This window comes from Marmota marmota, unplaced genomic scaffold (genome assembly GCF_001458135.2).
Source record: "Marmota marmota marmota unplaced genomic scaffold, marMar, whole genome shotgun sequence".
Lineage (NCBI taxonomy): Eukaryota > Metazoa > Chordata > Mammalia > Rodentia > Sciuridae > Marmota > Marmota marmota.
The window spans coordinates 2133127-2152327 of NW_025999898.1; positions in this window are offsets into that span (position 1 = coordinate 2133127).

The window sequence follows — 19201 nt, forward strand, 5'->3', positions numbered from 1 at the left end:
TGGTAGCCACTTCTTCCTCTTCCATCTCTCCACGTGGAGTTAATCACTTGCCCTGTTTATTTATCTCCTCGATACCTTACAAATCCATCCATTTCTTCCCAGGCCTTTGAAATCCAGGTCTCCTTTGCCTTTATCTTACATTCCTAGGAAAACTTAACTTGCCTCTGCTTTTGCTTCTGGCCATTTTTTACTAGGAAGTAGGGGGCATTTTTTTAAAAACCACTCCAATTTTGTCTGCCACTTATTTTAGAATTCTTTGATGACTTGAACTTCAAAAACCATAGATTCAGTCTATGGATGTAGCTCAGTGGTAAAGTGCTTGCTTGCCTAGCATGTTCTAGGCCTTGGGTTTGATCCCTAGCACTGCCCAAAACAAGAATTTGGCCTGCCCAACCTACTCTCTGGGCTATTTCTAGAGCTACCCTTGCCATTATTCAGTCCCTAGAACTTAGACTTGACCAACTCAGAAACTTTGCACACAAGATCCATCTGAACTTTTTGCAGCTCCTAAGGCGTATTTGAGAGAACGGTTTTGTTAATACATGTGAAGATGTAGTGGTTAATTCCTGACCTGGAGCCTTTTCCCCCCTTTCCTTCCCTTGGACAAACCATTGCTCCTTTTCATCTATAAAATAAGAAGCTTGGGGTAGTTGGAGGAGCCAAAGATAGATGGATGTGAAAGGATTTACTAACGAGAGGTAGTAACAGTGATTTGCTCTCTGGTGGCTCTTCTCACATTCCTGGATAGGAGTCTTCTTCATGCTCTCAAGCCAGCTTCCTGAGTGATAAGTGCTGGCACAGCTGTTGGTGCTCTGTTCACACCATATAGAATGACCACTGGTGTTCCTCAGTATCCAGTGTATGAGGCTATCATTTGCCCCTACTTTCTGCCACTCTTCCAGAGATGATCCAGGAGAACAGGGACAGAGAGTGATCTGGCAGAAGAATGGGCAGCTGGTGAGTTAGGATACTGTGTCATTTTTCTGTCAGAGCTGGACCCCAAACACACTGGCCCATGAACCCCAGCTTCCTGCTTGTTTGCATTCCTCTTTTTTTTTTTGTATCAAGGGTTGAATTCAGGGGTATTTAACCACTGAGCCATATCCCTAGCCCTTTTTATTTTGAGGCAGGGTTCTTTTTTTTTTTTTTTTAGAGAGAGAGGGAGAGAATTTTTTTTTAAAATATTTATTTATTTTTAGTTATCGGCGGACACAACATCTTTGTTTGTATGTGGTGCTGAGGATCGAACCCGGGCCGCACGCATGACAGGCGAGCACGCTACCACTTGAGCCACATCCCCAGCCCCGAGGCAGGGTTCTTGCTAAGTTGTTGAGGATGGCTTTGAAGTTGTGATTCTTGTGCCTTAGCCTCCCAAACTGCTGGGATTACAAGTGTGTACCACAGTGCACCTGGCCTCTGCATTTCGCTTTTTGATGGGTATTTCCTCCCACCCACTTCTGCTAGCCAGAATCTTGAATCTTAATTCAGTGTCTTCCTCTTCCATCATCATTCAGTTTTCCCACCTATCCATCTAAACTTTTTCTCCGACCTGCCCACCTCCTTTCATCCCTGCTGCCCAGGTGCTGAGAATGGATGATTTGGTTAAACATTGATATGGTTTGAATGTATCCCCTGCCTCCAAATTTCATTTGTAGTATCATTAAAATTTGGGTGGTAGGGCTTTTGGAATGTACTAAGGATTAAATGAGATCATGAGGGTGGGGCCCCAAGGATGGCATTGGTGACTTTATAGAGGTGGAAGTGAGACCCCAGCTAGCATGTTATCTCTGTCTTGTCATGTGATGATGCTCTTTGTTCTGTTGTGATGTAGCAAGAAGGTTAGTATAATGCTCTTGGATCTTAGTGTCCAGAACCAGGAGCCAAATAAACTTTTATTCTTTATAAATTACCTAAATTTGGGTATTTTGTTTTGGCAACAGAAAACAAACTAAGATGTATGGCAGATGTGTGCATTCAGACCAGGTGTATAGATGTGGATAACCATGCCTTGGTATAGATGAAAAAGTAGCGGATTTGGCAAGAGGACCTGGGTTTGAATTTCAACCTTGCCATTTGTTAGCTGCAAAAATTTGGGATGGTCTGTCTCCTGAGCCTATTTCTTCATTTCTTCCCTTTCTCCTCAACCTCTGTACACACACACACACCCACACACACCCCTCCTATTGTTGCTCTTTTATGCAGTGACATTGTACTTATCTGCCGACCATTTCAGCTCACTTGGCTGGGTATTTCCTGAAGGCAGGTACCAGACCACCAGTCTCTGTGTATCTCCCTTGCACTATAAATTCTGGCGTATACATTTAACAATACTTGCCATTAATTTCTATTTCCTATTTCCATTTCTGCTTAGACATGAAAAGCATCTAGTCAAACCCTGGGATAGGTTCTGCAAAACTTACCTGTTATGTGTTCATGGTTCCCTTGGCAGCTGGTACCCTTGTTCGAACTCCTTAGATGAGAGGGCATTACAGGGCAGGGCCCCTCTTAGGTGATTGGGTCAATCTGTGGCACTTTGTGAAACTGGATCAAAGGCCCCTCTGCTTGTTCCACTCATGAGTCTGCTCAAGCTGTAAGACTGGCAAATCCTACCACTGCAGGACTGGCTGCGTACTTTGCCATAGGCTGCTATGGTTTGAATTGGTCCTAGAGTTCATGTATTTGAAACATAATTCTCTGTGTAGCAGGGTTGAGAAATGGGATGCTTCAGAAGCCATTTGCTCATAAAGACTCTACAGTCATGGGGCTGGGGTTGTAGCTCAATGGTAGAGCGCTTGCCTCGCATGCATGAGGCCCTGGGTTCAATCCTCAGCACCACATAAAAATAAGGATATTGTGTCCACTAAACAAAAACAAAAACAAACAACTCTATAGTCATGAGGGGTTACTACTGTTACTATGGGAGTGGGTTGTTTATTGCTAGAATTGGGATTCTTAGAAAGGTGAATTCAGCCCTCTCTTGTCCTCTTGCTTTGTGCCACAAGATGACACAGGAGAGAGGGCCTCACTAGATACTAGTACCTTCACATTGATCTTTTTGATTCTTGAACTAATAAATTTATCTTCTTTATAAATTATCTTGTCTCTGGTATTCAGTTATGTATGCACAAAACATTCTGAGACACAGATCCAAGCAAAGAGAAAATGCAGAAGTCCTTATGTAAAAACCTGAAGGAAATTATTAGTATATGTACTGAATTATGAAACTTTTCCCCTTAAAACGTTTTATTTCTTATACAACATAATACAAGTATTGAAGGTATATGAGAAGTAACATAAATTTATACATTATAAATAATATTTTTGGTGACAACCTTTATATTCTACAAAAACACTTTCCCAATATTAGCTTGATATAAGTTTTTTTGGCTTACTTTTATGTACATTTGTTAATTATATCCATGAAAATGTATACTTTTAGCAATTTTGCTAATTGATATACTTGAAAGCAGCATCAGTCACTTTTGGCAACCGCAAGATAACAAATAAGTTGAATAATTTATGATTCAGAAGAGGATCTTTCCTGTTGCTTTAACTATGAATCGAGCTTGTGAGGGATTTTCCTGGGCTGGAACAACACCAGATAAGTTTCTGATCAATTAGATAATATAAAAATATAATCAATATCAAAATATAAACTTTATTATACCTGTAGCTGATGATTCTTGTGGAATAGTTTTTCTAAAACAGTTTAATTCTGCAAACAATTTTGCAAAAGTCTTCCTTTTATTGAAACATTTTTTTCATCTTTATGGAGGTAAAATTCACAAATAATATTGCATATTTTAAGGCATACAATGTGGTATTTAGATGTATATATACATTGTGAAATGATTGCCACAATTGAGCTAATTAATACATCTTCCAACTCACGTACTTATCTTCTGTGTATATGATAAGAACATGTGAGACTTACTCTCTAAACAAATATCCAGATACAATACAATATTATTAACTGTAGAACACTTGCTGGAGATGAGCTCTCTAGAGCTTATTCATTCCACAGCCATGAAACTTGGAAACCTTGACCAACAGCTCCCTATTTTCCAAACTCCAAGCTTGTGGTCACCACTATCCTATTCTGTTTCTATGAGTTTAACTCATTTAGATTCCATATCTGAGGGATATCACTTCTTTTTCTGCTTATTTTACTCAGCATAATGTCTTCTAGTTTCATAAATATTGTAAAAGATAGGTTTCCCATCATTTAAAGGGCTGAAAAACTTTCTAGGCATAATATGACTGCCATGTTATTGTATGCAAGGAAAATATTTTTAAAATATGCCAAGAAAATTAAGAATATTTTTCTCTATAGAGTTTTTCAGTAGAGTGTATTTTCAATATAATATGAGTAAACCTTTAAGGACAATTCTTGGGGATACTGTGACATAGATAGGGCATCAATGTGAGTCATTTGCAGACAGGTGTGGCCCAAAATGGACACAACCCAGCACATGCATGTCTGGAAATTTAAAGGAGTAAAAATAAATTGCAGCTACACACTAAAAATACATTGCCACGGCTAAGAACCAAATCTGTCTGAAAATAGATGCATCTAGAAAGAAAAAAAAATTCAAATGACTCAAAGGCAAATATCTAAGACAAAGAAATTCTGGGACTAAAATAACCCTGAAGAAACTAAAAGTCAATAATTGTAAGAATGAAATACTAAACAATGAAGAGAAGGAAAAGAAAAACTTGGAAGGCAAATCATTGTTTAGATCTATAATGGTCAACAGCTAAATATTAAAGGGTTTAGAAAATGGACACCTACTTAGAATGATTACAGGTTTTGGTAATGTGGTAGCAGTTGTTTCCTTGTGAGAAAGGCCATACATGGAGGAACAATAATCAGGTGAAGGTTCACACTAGGGAAGGATAGGTATGGATAGATATAAGGGAGGTGATGGGAGAATAATAATTATTTTCAGTCTTGATGAGACATTTACTGGCAATGTCCTTTTTCAAATCTGAGGGAAAAGTCATTTAAAAAAATGAGTAAAAGCATGAAAGGGCATGAATAAATCAGGATGGAGAAACCCTGAAGTGGATGGACAGAAGTCAGGAGAGAGTAAGCAAATATTGGAACATCACTTTAGCAATGAGATGTAAAATAGAAGAAACACAGTGAGGGGCTGTGTGTTACATGAAACAAAGTGAAAGGGAACTATTTCAAAAGAAATTGAGCAAGAGATGGTAAGAGATCTGAATAGAAATGTCAAAAGCCAAAGATAACCACAGGAGATCTGACAGGTACCAGAAAGAGAAAAACCTAAACAAAGATACAAAGCAAATACTAAAAACCGTAACTCAAATTATTTTTTCCAAAAATAAAACAATGCTTTGGAGTTGTTTTTTTTTTTTTTTTTTAAGAGAATATTCTGACTTGGAAGGATGAAAAGCAAGTGAAATCCTGAACTTAAAAGAAGAAAACTCCTTTGTTGCATCTAGAATAAAGGAGCAAATGATATACAAGAAAATGTAAAGCAGAATCTCTTTACCCTCTTAGAAACCTTCATTGCCTGAGGGAAACAGTAATATTGAAGAGTCTCAAGGAGAACTGTGGGGAGCCATGGATTTGATAACATCCAAGCTTCTTTACAAGAATAAACTCCCAAACATCCAAGGAGTCATGGAAGACCTCCGCTAATATTGTTCCCATTGTTGAATTCAGTCAAAAAAATCTCAAGATAGTCTTTGACATAAGGACAGATGGTGAATGCTAAATTAAGGTTACTGTGTTCAATTAAAATAATATGAGGGCAGGAGGGAGGGCATGATGGTGATGAGGGTTGCTAAGGTGACTGCTTTGTAATTAAGATCTACCTCTGTTAAGTGTGTTTTTCTATGATGTGTTTTATTTTAAAAAAGTGTTTAAAAAGCAGCTGGTAGCAAGTAACTATTATTTAATATAAAATATCCAACATTAAATACTAACATTAAACATTTAACAAAGTAAACTTAAATCTACACTCAATTCCATGTGAGAAAGGACATGCACTGACGAGGCATCTGTACTGTGATCTGGTACCTGATTTAGATTCTGAGCCCCAGGACCACAGGTTGCTGTCATCTCAGGTGTTGGTATAGCAGTATGCAACACAGAACCAAATGAGGGGTCGCTTGGGAGACAGAATCGGGAAGGAGTTGTTGATCAAGGAGGATGGCAAGGAGTAGAAATTATAATTGGCAAGGACCTTGGGCCCTAATCTTCCCAGGGGGCACCAAGGTCTGTCTGCTGCTCTCATCTGAGGGTGTTGTCTGTGTGAAGACTGTGAATGTCCTCCAGGAGCAAATTCCCTGGGACATTCACTGGGTAGCCTTCAGAGGCTGCTCCCCTAGAGAGTGACCATGAAGCAGAGGAAAGGGCATCTGTCTCTAGGACACTTGTGTGTAAAGGCTGAGTCACACTTCTGCATCCCCTGAAGAGTAGTAGGTCTAATGACACAAGGTGGAGCCAAGACTCTGCCCCTCCAGCCTTACCCTTTGTAGGAACCATCCTTAGATGGCTTTTGGGTTGGGAGGGAGGGTGTGTGTGCACGCAGAGGGCCTTGAGTTTTATCTCTACACCAAAGAAAGAAAAGAAAAAGTCATTGTGTTTTAAGCATAAAATCATATATTTTAGGGACTTAGCAATTCTGTCAGGACAAGTTACAGAAGACCTTGCTTTTAAAAGTGTAACTAAACTATATTTGCTTCTTCATTTTACAAAATTAAAAAAATAAAACATAAGTAATCCTGCCTCTGAACAGATTCTGAGTTGTCATGACATTGTACTTCCTTCAGGTTTTGTGTTTTGTTCAAATTTCATGTAGTTATGCACACATATAAAATATGTGTGTGTGTGTGTATCCATAGAATCTCAGCTTCAGAAGTGGTGATATGAGGTACATCTACTGCAGAGTACAGAAACTGAGGTGCTCTCAGAGTTACTCATAAAAAGGTTTTCAGGGTGCAGTGTACTCTAGTTAATGCCAGAGCCTCATCAGAGCCCAGAAGGATACATATCTGCACTAGCTGAGCTCCCCTGCTTGCATGAGGAGGAGCCCTTCCCTACTTCTGTCCTCTTCACCTTTTACCTAGGACCCTAAAGTGGGAGAGTCAGGTGCAAACCATAATTTCTCACCATATCCATCGATGAGCTTGGTAGTTTCCATTCCCATTGAGAGGATTGGGAGTGCAGGGCTTAGGATGTTGTCCATTCCAAGGATACTTTGCACAAAGGACACGGTGTAACAATGGTATATGGTACCCCTATGGGCACCTACAACCTATTCTAATAAGACACCTAGTAGAGGACTTGGCCTTGCAATCCTATGGGCTTTGATAGAATGGGGATCCATTCCCTGAGATATGTTCTCAGGGTATCTGTCACTGCCTGTGCTGATTTTACCATAAACACATCTCCCTTTGCATTGGTCATGGGTCACATGCAATAGTGGTCACTGCAGTGCTTCTTCTTGCTTCTGCTGGATTGACTAAAGTGCAACCAAGAAAGTTAAGGATGCAATGGAGAATATGTGCACTTTCTGACTTCTGCTTTCTCTCCCACTCTCCCCATATTCACATTTAACTGACAAAGCAAAGAGGTTACAAACAGGATGTTTAAAAGCCAGTAAACTTACTAATTCTTATTCCTTTGACATTAAAATATGAAAAGAACACAATTCTTCTTCCTTTCTATTGCATACCCATTTTTTAACCTCCAGGTAAGTAAGTGAACTCAACTCCTACCAGGAAACCTTTCCCATTGGGTCTTACCTCAAGGGCTGTTCCCTACCTGCAGTCTCTTCATCCTCACTGCTTAGCTGAAAATCCCACCTTTAGAGACAAAAATGTCAGCAAAAGTTAATTGGCTTTGTCTCACCCCCTTCTTCTACACCAGTTGAATTCATGATGGGTGCTAGAGTTGGATGTAGTTTGTCTCCAAAATAATCAAGAGGCTTTGTCCTTAGTGTAGCCAGGTTGAAAGGTGTGCAACCTGTAAGATGTGGGCCTGCTGGAAGGTGATGAGGTCATTAAGGGCACCTCCCTCAGTGGGATTAAGGTAGTTTTCTCATGTCCTGGTTAGTTCTCTCTAAAGTGATATGCTATAAAAACAGCCAACCATGTTTCCGAATCCCTCTGACTTCCTGTCCCATCATTTGATCTCTTCCAACTGCACCTTCACCCATGATGATATCACCCATCACCAAATCCTTCACCAAATGCAAGATGTCAGTGCCATGCTCTTGAATCACCCAAACTGTGAGCTAAACACACCTCTGTATTCAGTCTTAAGTGTTTTTTAAAAATTCAAATCTTTTTTGTTATTTAAATGATTTACAAAATCAAGAATTTAGCTCTACAAAATAATATCTACAACAATGTGCTATTCTGTGAATTAAAACAACCCAGTCTTATAAAAATAAAATTGAGTTAATAAAAAAATGAAATCAGATTACAACATAGGTAAGACAAAAATAAATATCTGTAAAAAATCAGTTATGAAAAGACCTACATTTTTGCCTATGTACTGTATATATATATGCATATATATGTGTATATATTATTTTTTATTTGCAAAATAAAAAGTGTTAACAAATAATAAAGTAAATCTGTTCCTGTGTACCATATGATAAATGAGAATGAATAATTGCAACAAGAGAATTCCAACAATCGTTTCTCTGAACCTGACAGTAGGACTATTTAAACCATTTTCCAAAGTATTACATCTTCAAACCTATCATTTACCCAATTTTCCACTGACCTTCATGTCAGGTATTCTTTTTTTTCAATAATATCAATAATTAAATATGAATGAACTAAATATTATAATTAAAAGGTATAAATGTTCAAAATGTATAAAAAGCAAATAATGACTATATGTTCTATACAAATGTCACACTTTAAATATCAATACACCAATAGGTTAAAAGGAAAAGAAGGGGAAAATAAGCATGAGAAATCTAAAGTAGAGCTATTCATATAAAATCAATTTCAAAAAAAGGATTTTCAGAGACAAGGAACATTTCATAACCATAATAGGAGAAACTTCTTCAAGAAAGTATAACAATCCTAAAAGTGTATGAACTGAATAACAAAATTCCAAAATACATGAAGTAAAAATTAAGAAAAAATAGAAAGACAACTCCATAATTGTATTTGGAGATTTTAAGCCCTCACTTTGCCGGAAGGCATAATGATATAGAAGGTTTTTTTTTTTCGTTTAGTCTTTTTTTTTTTTTTTTTTTTTANTCTTCTTCTCATGCTCTTCGACCCTACTCTGTTCTTAGTTACTCTCCTTATATCAAAGAAGACATTTGGCATTTGTTTTTTAGGGATTGGCTAGCTTCACTTAGCATAATCTGCTCTAATGCCATCCATTTCCCTGTAAATTCTATGATTTTGTCATTTTTTAATGCAGAGTTTAACAACATAATCAATCACCTTGACCTATTTGTTATTTATACAGGACTATACACAAAAATGACAAGTAGAAAATTAATGTGGATAGACTGTATTGTGTCATAAAATAAGCTTTGAGAAGTCTAAAAAATCTGAAATCATGTAGACTGTGTTTCCTGTGTAATTCATTATATTAGAAATTAATTGCCTTAAGATATATAGAACCCCACCCTAACGTCTCAGCTACTTCAAAATTAAATGGCACATTTATAAATAACTCACAGATCAAAGAAGAAAGCACAAGAGAAGTAAATAAAAAGTGCTTTGAACTAAGTGATAATAAAAGCTTAAAATATTAAAATCTCTGGGACAAGATAGTACTCAGGTGAACACTTACAACTTAAAGTATTTGTATCAAAAAGAAGCTAAATTAACAATCAAATTATTTTCAAATTAGGTAGTAAGAAGGAAAAAATTAGAGTAGAAGCAGAAATATGTAAAATAGAAAAGAAATAATGCAGCTAAAAGTTGATGGAAATCTAATCAATAAAAAAGCAAAAAAAAAAATCAATGGAAAGGGAGCTATCAAAACAACTCTACATATGCTAAAATGTATTAAGGTAATATTACAATTGTATAATTACAACTATATAGCTTACATAACTTGGTCTGTTTTAGAAGATAGAAACCCCTGCTTGTTTACCCGGTCCATGTGAGTGATGTATTTTTTCCATCCTTTCACCTTCAGTCTGTGGATATCTTTGCCTATGAGGTGAGTCTCTTGGAGACAGCATATTTTTGGGTCTTGTTTTTTAATCCAGTCTGCCAGTCTATGTCTTTTGATTGATGAGTTCAAGGTTATTATTGAGATATGATTTGTGTTCACATCATTTTGGTTTATTTCTAGTTTTTAATTTGAATTAGTTTCTCCTTTGATTGACTATTCCTTTGGTGTAGTTTCTCCCTTCACTGTTTTTCACTTCTTTTTTCATTTCATCTTCATGGAATATTTTGTTGAGAATACTCTGAAGTGCAGGCTTTCTGGCTGTGAATTCTTTTAATTTTTTTTTAATCATGGAAGGTTTTTATTTCATCCTCAAATCTCCAAGTTTAGTTTTGCTGGATGTAGGATTCTTGGTTGGCATCCATGTTTTTTCAGAACTTGGTATATATTATTCCAGGACTTCTAGTTTTGAGGGTCTGGGTTGATAAATCAGCTGAGATCTGAATTGATTTCCCCTGTGGGAAATCAGTTGGTTTAGTGTTTCCTTCATTTCAAGGATTCCTGTTTGGTTCTTTTTCAGAATCTCTTTTTATTGAAGTAATCTTTTACTACCTGTATTTGCTCTTACCTCATCCTTTACTTTGCAGATCAATTTAAGTTTGTACATTCTAAACTCCTTCTCCGACATTTCTTCTACTGTGGTATCATGATGGATTCTTTTATTGGAATATCTTGGTTTGCTTTGGGTGATTTATTCCCTTGCTTTTTCATATAGTTGGTGTGTCTGTTAATCTAACAGTATGGATCCGAGGCAGTAGAGTTTCTGTCCTGTGGACTTAGAGTGTCCCTAAAGGTTTCCTGTACCTTACTGTGTAGGGGGAGACAAATGATAACAACCACCAATGCAAACAATTTATAGCATTAAACCAAATAGTTTTTACTATGACATCTACAATGTTAGTTATCACAATAAACAGAAATGATATGATCAGTTATGCCTATAATAAAAACAGCAAGTTTGCAAAAAGGTTTACATTTTCAAATGGTGGACAGAGAGAGAACAAAAATGATACAGGATATGATGATTATGAGGGAGGAGGAGAGACAAGTAAAAGATTAAAGGAAGAATGAATGAGAGAACAATAGAGATTGGCTGTTAGCAGAATAAAAGAGAGAAACAAGGGAAACAGGTAGGAGAAAAAATATACACAAAGCAAAAATTTAAAAAAAATTAAAAATAAAATTGAAAGAATACAAAACAAAACTGAAATATACTAATCAAACATCCTAGTTCACAAAAAAACCAATCCATGTAAATTAATTGGCTTCAAAAATGCTAGAGATAAGAAAAAAAAATAGGAAACTGTATAAATGTCCACGAACCATGAAGGTCACAGTAATTCAACAGTAAAAAAGAATAGAAAAAATTCTTGAAGAAAAGTTAAAGAATTCTTTCCATTGGAGTTCAAAATATTCTCAGCTTCTCTTAGCGGTTTTATTAGATGGAGTCTTCTGGAGTCTGATGCCTCTGGATTGCTGGAGTGAGAGAGGCAATCTTGTAGGTGGAATTACTGGAGGCAGGGTTTAGGCTTAGGTGGGCTCTAGGCTCTTAGCTGAATGCTAATTGGTCTGGAGATTTTAGATCAGCACACCTCCAGGGCCAGTACTTGCTTGTCCACACTGGAGAACTTTACCACGGGGCTCCCATGGGTTCCACTCAAGTCGTGGGGGAGAAAATTCTGAGTCCCCTACGTCACCTGGAGACCACACATTTTCTAGTCTTGGGTTCAGTCTTCAGACAATTTCTCCTGCCCCTGCCCTTTTGAGTTCCCGACCACGGGGTCTTGCAAGCAGGCAGATTTGAGGAAGAGGGGCAGAGCTGGGTGGGTTTCCACAACCAATTGTCCCTGTGTAAATCATGTTTGATTTTCTTCTGATCACTTAATCACCCTCTATGTTGTGCAGTGTGCATTTATTGGGCCTGTATTTCGGGCCAAACTCGGGTTTGCCAGGAATCGGCTTCCTCAGTTGCTGGCTCCTTCTCTGCAGCTCCAAAATGATTCCTTCCTTCCTTTGTCCTCTGTAAACCACCTGGAGAGATGGTGGCTTCTTTTCCCAGACTCAGATATTGTGCAGCATGTCCTTCAAATTTGTTGGGCATCATCCTTGGTTTCTAAATGCTCCGTACGCAAACATGCCTCAGGCCTCCCACAAATTCGGTTTCTTTAATTCCCTTGTCCCTCTACTATACTCACGAGGAACCTCTCTAGCTGGAGCTTCCAGTCTGGGTGTGGCAGTGGCTATGTTGCTGGGGATTTTTTTTATTACATTATTTTTAACCTCCTGTGTCCCTGATCTACTTTGAATGCCCAGTTTTAGATTCCAGTAAAGTAACTATAAGGTTCCTGCTTAATATGTGGATGGCCATCTTAAGTGACAGCTGCCATTTTAAGGAAAAAGTTTTGCTTTCCTGCCCAAAGGCATTTCTGAGAAAGGCTCACCACTCCCTCATACCAACCCAACCCCTGACTGCCCACATTAGGACCTGTCTGGCTCTGATTCCTGAGCCTTCCCCATAAAAGTTCTAGAACCCGTCCAGAGCAATTAGACAGACGAAAGAAATTAAAGGNGTGGATGTGTAATCGATGTGATTCTGCAATCTGTATACGGGGTAAAAATGGGAGTTCATAACCCACTTGAATCAAAATGTGAAATATGATATATCAAGAACTATGTAATGTTTTGAACAACCAACAATAAAAATTAAAAAAAAAGGCTAGGAAAAAAAAAAGTTCCAGAACCCAAGCCTGTTTTGCCTCTCTCTGCTATAGAGAGATGGCCTTTATTTGTCAGCTCTGACTTTCTCTTCAGTAAACCTGCCCCCCTATTTTTTTTTTTGGCCCACATTGTGGAGAATGTGGAGAAGCCGCCCATCTGTTTTCTTGGTTTCATGCCAGGGAGCAGCCAGAAACACGAACTCCTCTATTTTGCCATCTTGGATCTCTATCCAAGAATTCAAATCTTGTTTTTTTTTCCTTTATTTTATTTATTTTTATGTGGTGCTGAGGATCGAACCCAGTGCCTCACACATGCTAGGCAAGTGCTCTACCACTGAGCCACAACCCCAGCCCCCTCAAATGTATTCTTTTTCTTTTATTTTTTTTAAATTATTTTTATATATACATGACAGCAGAATGCATTACAATTCTTATTACACATATAGAGCACAATTTTTCATATCTCTGGTTGTATACAAAGTATATTCACAACAATTCATGACTTTATACATGTACTTTGGATAATAATGTCCATCACATTCCACCATCATCAATTGTTTTCTTAATAGAAATAAAAACAGACTAATATAGCAGATCACTCAAGATCACCCTGATCTGTGCTTTGTGTTCTCAGACCTAGCCTGGGATCTGTGGAGTCAGATGCCTCCAGTGAGACACTATAATCAGTTGCAAGCCTTCATGTGAGAGAGAGGAGTGAAGGAGTCAAATTTCAACTTCTTATCTCTACTGGTCTATTAATGCTCTCTCCAAAGAAATCAACCTGGAATTGCAGCTGTGATGCACAGTTTCAGGGAAATGAGTTTGGGGAACAGACCCTGTGCTAGCCTCAGAGGAGCTGTCCATGAGAAAATGGGAATGTTCTCTCTGCATTATGCATGTATATCTCCTGGGCACTTGAAATGTGGCTACTGGGATAAGGTTCTGAATTTTTTAAAATTCAAATTAATTTAATATAGACAGCTCATTCATGTAGTGACTGTCATTTTGGATGGCAGAAACCTAAAGTCCAAAGATGAGGAAGACATGACCTTCCTTCCATTGGTGTTCCCTTGCAGAGGAGTTTGCTAACCTGATCCACTTACTAACTTATAAATGGACTCTGGGCACATGCACAAGGGCCAAGTACTCTGTGATTCCCTGAGGACATTAAATCAAGGAGGTTAACATTCAGGCCCAGATGGCTCTTGGCAGGGTCTAGCACACCCTGTCTTGAGAACAGTGGAAGCAGAGGGGGAACATAATGTCATCTTCACATATCCCCCCAACTCCCCTAAACCCTGGTCAAAGCCTGTGTGGGTACTTGGCCCAGAGTGGGCACAACAGGCTGGACACAGGCAGGAAGGAATCTTTTTACACACTCAAGACAGTCTGCCCAGGGCTGAGCTCAGGGGTTGGGAGGAATAAGAAGGACAGAGGCTCTGCCCTCACAGTGACCATTCAGTGGCAATATTCATGGAGCTATTATTGGTAGGACACAGATAGCATTTGGGAATGACAACATGAAGACCTTTCAGAGACACTATTGAAGTGTTATCTTTCAGGCCACATACGTGAGCAGCAAGGATCTCCTGGACTGTGGGATCAGTCCCCCTTCACTGTGTTGCGCTTGCCCTGCACTGGAGCCCATGTCACTGGCTTTTCAACTAGATGTGCTGCAGCTGCACTGTCTAGGTCCTATGAGAGTCCCATTCATTGTAAGGCAGCTTCCAGAAGCAGCTGAAACTTTCAACCTCAATCCTTACCCAGCTTCAGGGACCTTAGGCCTGGGCACCACTGTCACAGGACTAACCCTGAATTTCATCTTCCTGTCTCTGACTCCAACCAGAAGTGAGGACAGCATATTGGTGGACCTGGGACTGTCTGCAGAGGAAGGGGCCTGCCGAGCACTTGGTGCTTAAAATGGGTTGTGGAAGATGAATTCTGACAGAAAAGATGTATAAATCAGAAAAGTGTCAAAAGGGATGTATCATGAACAATCAAATGCCATAAGCAAATATACAGGCCTCCTGACCGGTGAGGCTCATTGTTAAATGAAGTTGTTACTGGTGCAGTAACATGGATGAAACCCTATCTTTGTCCTTGTTGAGCCCTAAGAACATTGCCTGGGTTTTGGTAGGTATTTTCTCCATGATAATTGAAGTATACTTGGCAGGGAAGGAACTGAACACATGTAAAGCTTACAATTTGATTAATTTATACATATCCAAAATCATGCTATAATGGTGATGACATTCTGGGTTGAGAATGTTGACACTGGCAACTAGAGGGATATATGTCTAGAGAAACACAGAAATGTACAAAAACACACACAGGCCTACTCAGAATCACACCATATGGATGCTCCTGGAGACACATATCGTCTAAAGCAAATACAGTTGTTTTCAGGGACTACAGAGAATGGTCATAGTTCTTTATCTGGAAAATCAGTTTCTACCCCACACTCACACTTCTTATCCTCCATTGGGAAGTGGGAATCGCTGTGACTCTGCACACTAAAGGAAGGAAGTCTGTTCCACTCTTGGCATCATCTACATTTTCCATCAGCAAGGGAGTGAGGCCAGGATACATACCAGTTTTGGTTCCTCTTGAATCCTCCTGTAATTACAGAAAGGGAGTCACTATGAAGATCAAGCCATGCTGTGTCCTGTGTGCACAGGTCTTTCATTCAGTTGGTGACATTAGAAGACCAGATGAAAAAGAGTAGTTAAGTCAAGGGAACTCAAAGGCAAGAACAGAACAAACCTATTCCTGCAAAAAGACACAAACTTTTCAAGGGAGATGGATGTCTCAAGTCTATTTTGGTTGAAAATTCCAAATTTTTTTCGCCAGTTTTCCCAAACTGCTCCTGAGGACAAAGCTTGCTACCATATAGTATGTAGCTGATGCTGGTACTTGTTAATGTTGCCTTCCATGATGCTTGATTGGCAAAGCTCTCATGCCTGAGATGCCCCCCACTGAGAAAATTGGAAATGTTATTTTTAAAGTACATATTCAGATTAACATATCTTAATACAACAGAAAAAGAAAGAAACCAAAGAGCAATATTTGTATTTCAGAGAAAGAGATACAAACTTACCATGGCATTTGATGAACCCTTCTGATCTATCTATTTGATGAAGAAGGGATTCAACCAAGTCCTCTGAGGAAACTAGGAGGACACAGAGTGACTGTCAGTACACTGGTGATATTACTTATGAATTATTCAGGCCATTTCTTGGTGTGAACAGTGGTGAAAATGCATCACACAGAGAGGAACAGGAACAAAACAAGAACCAGAGCTTTTAGCTTTCTAGCTAGACTAGAACAATTTGGGCTATGTATATTTTACATTTGTACTCCTAGGGGAGTTGTATCCCACAGAAATGAACACAAAGGTAAACAGCATTTTACATTTATGTAGGCTACAATTCTCCAGGCGTATATAAACATACTGGAGCAATCTGGCATGGTGACACATGGCTGAATGATGAATACAGTTCTCTTGCCAAGAGCATCAAGTCTGGGGCCCCATTCCTGAATTCTTACTTGCCTCTTCCATTTATAGAGTCAAGAACCTGGATCATTTGACTCTATATTATTTCAATCTACAGAGTGGGCACAGTAAACTAATCTTCAGCTTCTGTTGTGATGAAGGTTGAAGAAATTGGTTCATGTAAATTGTGCAAAAATATGGGATTTTGTTTTCAGAAAATTGACACTTGTGTATGTTAGAACACATTTTATGAGGAAGTACCCACACTCTCACAAACACGTAATCATTATACATGGATACACTCACAGATACCTCCCCACCCTCATGCACACAAATCCACACCACCAAAATGACAGTTGCTTCAGGACTATGGTAGATGGTTATAATTCTTCAGTGGATTATCACTTTCTTTCACCACACCCCAATCCTGGTTTCCAACAAGAATCTGGAATCCTGATAACTTTCTGTACAAAGATAGACACAAAAGTTCAACGTTTCTCAGTACTAAGATTTTTCCTCAGCATGTGAGGGAGTTGAGAATATGTACAGTTTTCATTTGCTGCAAAGTCTACCTGCAGTTACAGAAAAGAAGACAGCGTGAACATGAGATCATTCTGAATCTTGCGTATGCTACTGTTAGCTATGGTGATATTAAATAACTTGATGGGAAACAGTGATTGAGACAAAGGCCACAAAGTAAAGTTTAGGGGAAAAGACATGAGCTTCGCATGGGATATTTCTCAGGTACATTTTAATGGCACATACAAAAAAAATTATTTTTTCAATCAAGGAAAAGTGCTACTGATGAAAATTCTCACTACCATCAGTTGAAACTGTTGCTGTCACACATTAATGCCATCTTGAATCAGGCATCAGTTGGTAATAGACTTGGAGTTGTCATTCATCCACAAAAGAAATTGTATGTGTCCTTTATAAGGTACACTGTCAGATTTTTAGGCCTCAACATTTATATCTTAATCAAAAAAGGATCACCTTACCTTAGCAATAGATTGGGTTTTGTCTTCTCCCTAGTCACATGAAATCACCTCCATCAGGACCTGATTGGAATCTAGGGGCATTTAGTGTAACTGTCTGTACATTGGTTTGTTGAAGAATTACTCAGGTGGCTTTCTTTGTGTAAACATGGGGTCAGGGAGGATGGAGGTGGTTGTTGGAACACATACAGACTCAGTTACTCTTGGAACATGATCTTTAGTGGATGATAGAAGAAAGAGGTGTGGACCAGAAAGAAATGAAAAACAGAGACAAAAAGGATGGAACTACAATGAGAAATAGAATATCTCACTATTACAGTGAAAGATTTCACCATCTCTTTATAAGTACTTGACAGATCCATCAGGAAGAAAAGAAATAGTGTTAAATCAAATCTGTTATAGGTCAAATTATTTCCACCCAAATACACGTTAAAGTCCTAACATCAGTCCCTAAAAATTTTACCTATTTGGAAATAGAGTCATTGTAGATAAAAATGATTTAAATTAGTATACTGAAAAAGCGTGGATCCCTTCTATAAATAGGACTTCTATTCTCATATGGAAAGAGGACAGATCCATGAGGGACAAATGCCTCATGATGATGAAAGCAGAGAGTGAAGTGCTGCAGTTGAAAGTCATGAAATCTAAGAATGGCCAGCAAACCAGTAGAAGTTAGGAATGGGCAGGAAAGGTTTTTTCCTACAGATTCAGAGGGAGTTTGCCCTCCCTACAACTTAATCTGGGATTTCCAGCCTCCAGAACTCTGGGAGAACACACTCGAACTCTTTCAAGCCAACCAAGCTGGTACTTGCTCATGGCCATCCTAGGAAACTAGCAAAAGCACATATCAATCAGATAGACCTAACTGGCATGTGTACAAACACTCCATTCAACAATGACAGAATACAATTTCTTCTCAAGTTCATGAGATAAATTCATTAAGATAGACTATATTTTGGGCCATAAAACATACTTTGACATATTTGAAAGATTAAAATCATACAAATAATGCTGTCATACCAATATGGAATTAAGCTAGGTTTCAAAAAGAAAAAAAGATCTGGAAAACACCCAAATATTTGGAGATTAAAAAGCAGACTCTTCAAAACACATGGATCAAAAAGAAACCTTCAGGGGCTGAGGTTGTGGCTCAGTGGTAGAGTGCTCGTCTAGTATGCACGAGACACTGGGTTCGATCCTTAGCACCACATAAATGTAAAATAAAGATATTGTGTCCACCTAAAGCTAAAAGATCAATATTTAAAAAAGAAATCTACAGAGAAATTTGTACATATTTATAGCAAAAGAAATTCATAGACATTTTTTGAAATTTGTGGAATATACCAAAAGCAATATTCAGAGGGAAATGTGTAGCACTACATGTAACATTATAGTAAATAAACTAAATTTAGCAATCTAAGCTTCCATGTTAGGAAACTGAAGAAAAAGAATTAGCATCATACAAAGCAGACAGAGGAAAAGAAAACAGGGAATCATCACAGAAATCAAGGTACTGGGAAATGGGAAATCCACAGAAAGACTCAACAACCCAAAATCTAGTTGTCTGAAATGATTACAATATTGGTAACCCTGGAGCCAGGTTATCAGAAAGAAAAGGACAAGACATGAAGGACCAATAAAATTCATAAAAGAGATGGAGCTGGGATTGTGGCTCAGTGGTAGAGTGCTTGTCTTGCACATGGAAGGCACTGGGTTCTATCCTCAGTACCACATAAAAATTAAAAAAATAAAGGCATTAAGTCCATCTACAACTAAAAATATATAAAAATTTTATAAAAAAGAAATT